Genomic DNA, 2,500 nt, shown 5'->3' on the forward strand with positions numbered 1-2,500 from the left:
AGCTTCCCACCTATAGTCAGACTCATCCCCACCAGAGATCAGCCCAATGAGGGTGGTGTCGTCCGACAAACTTCAAGAGTTTGACGGACAGATGATTGGAGGCGCAGCTGTTGGTATACAGGGAGAAGAGCAGTGGGCAAAGGACGCAGCCCTGAGGAGTTCCCGTGCTGATGGACCTGGAGTCAGAGACTTCTGTTCCCGGCTTAACGCACTGCTTCCTGTCAGAGAGGAAGTCTGTGATCCACCTGCAGGTGGAGTAGGGCACGTTCAGCTGGAAGAGCTTGTCCTGAAGCAGGGCAGGGATGATGGTGTTGAAGGCAGAGCTGAAGTCCACAAACAGGATCCTGGCGTAGGATGCTGGGGCGTCCACATGCTGTAGGGTGAAGTGGAGGGCCATGTTAACTGCGTCGTCCACAGACCTGTTGGCTCTGTAGGCAAACTGAAGGGGGTCCAGGAGAGGGTCTGTGATGGCTTTGAGGTGTGCCAGGAGCAGGCGCTCAAAAGACTTCATTACCACAGATGTAAGGGCGACCGGTCTGTAATCATTTAGTCCTGTTGGCCTTAGCTTTTTGGGCACAGCGATGATGGTGGAGGACTTGAGACAGGCTGGTACATGGCATGTCTCCAGGGAGGTGTTAAAGATGTTGGTGAACACCGGAGACAGCTGGCCAGCGCAGTGCCTGAGGGTGGCTGGAGAGACAGAGTCCGGCCCGGCTGCTTTGCGTGGATTCTGCCTCTTGAAAAGCCCATTAACTTCTCCCTCCTGAAAGGAGAGAGTCGTTTCTGTAGTATGGGTGGGGGATGGGGCCTCTTGGGTGGGAAGGGGTGGTTCAGGACAGTCCAATTGTCTTTCAAATCTACGGTAGAACTCGTTCAGGTCGTTGGCTAGGCGGGAGTCGTTAGTGGTGTGGGGCGCTCTGGGTTTGTAGTTGGTGATGTGCCTGAGCCCTTTGGCAGACAGAAGCAGCGTCGTTAGTAGAGAACTGGTGTTTTAGTGTCTCTGAGTACAGTCGTTTAGCCTCTCTCACCGCTTTGCTAAACCTGTTCTTCGACTCCTTGAATCTGTCTCTATCCCCACTCCTAAACGCTTCCTCCTTCTCCAACCTCAACCTTTTGAGCTTTGCTGAGAACCAGGGCTTGTTGTTGTTAAAGTTCACCCTGGTACGTGTTGGGATACAGCAGTCCTCACAGAAGCTGATGTACACAGCCTCTGTGAGTTCATCCAGACTATTGGTAGCAGTCGTGAACATATCCCAGTCAGTACAGTCTAAGCACGCCCGCAAATCTTCCACAGCCTCACTGGTCCACTGTTTAGATGTCCTCACAGCAGGTTTACAGAGTTTTAGTTGCTGCCTGTATGCACGAATCAGGTGGACCAAGGGAGTTCTGTGCGAGCCGAACAGCCCCGTGACCCACAAGAGAAACATCCCCGCCAAATTCGAGCGTTTGACGGGGTCTATCCGTGAAAAAATATTCACGTTTTTGAGTGCACATGCATTTCTGCTGCAAATGCCTCTGGAAGTTTCATGCCGTTCGTATGCCAATTGTGGCAACACGAAAATGACCCGTTTTCCCATTCCGAGGGATTTCTGTGCGACCCTAACAGCCCCGTGAGCCACAAGAGACACATCCCCGCCAATTTCTAGCGTTTCACGGGGTCTATCCGTGAAAAATATAGACGTTTTTGAGTGCACATGCATTTCTGCTGCAGATGCCTCTGGAAGTTTCATGCCGTTCGTACGCAATGTGGCAACACGAAAATGACCCCTTTTCCCATTCCGAGGGATTTCTGTGCGACCCTAACTAACAGCGCCCGTGAGCCACAAGAGAGACATCCCCGCCAATTTATAGCGTTTCACGGGGTCTATCCGTGAAAAATATAGACGTTTTTGAGTGCACATGCATTCCTGCTGCAAATGCCTCTGGAAGTTTCATGCCGTTCCTATGCAATGTGGCCACACAAAAATGACCCGTTTTCCCATTCCGAGGCATTTCTGTGCGACCCTAACAGCCCCGTGAGCCACAAGAGAGACATCCCCGCCAACTTCTAGCGTTTGACGGGGTCTATGCGTGAAAAATATTAAAATTTTTGAGTGCACGTGCCTTTCTGCTGCAAATGCCTCTGGAAGTTTCATGGCGTTCCTATGCAATGTGGCAACACGAAAATGACCCCTTTTCCCATTCCGAGGGAGTTCTGTGCCACCCTAACAGCCCCGTGAGCCACAAGAGACACATCCCCGCCAATTTCTAGCGTTTCACGGGGTCTATCCGTGAAACATATAGAAGTTTTTGAGTGCACATGCATTCCTGCTGCAAATGCCTCTGGAAGTTTCATGCGGTTCGTACGCAATGTGGCAACACGAAAATGACCCGTTTTCCCATTCCCAGGGATTTCTGTGCGACCCGAACAGCCCCGTGAGCCACAAGAGACACATCCCCGCCAATTTCTAGCGTTTCACGGGGTCTATCCGTGAAAAATATCAATTTTTTTTTGACTGCA

This window comes from Petromyzon marinus, unplaced genomic scaffold (genome assembly GCF_048934315.1).
Source record: "Petromyzon marinus isolate PM22_M1 ecotype Great Lakes invasive population unplaced genomic scaffold, UKy_Petmar_22M1.pri1.0 PM_G_Scaffold_61, whole genome shotgun sequence".
In the NCBI taxonomy this organism is placed as follows: domain Eukaryota; kingdom Metazoa; phylum Chordata; class Hyperoartia; order Petromyzontiformes; family Petromyzontidae; genus Petromyzon; species Petromyzon marinus.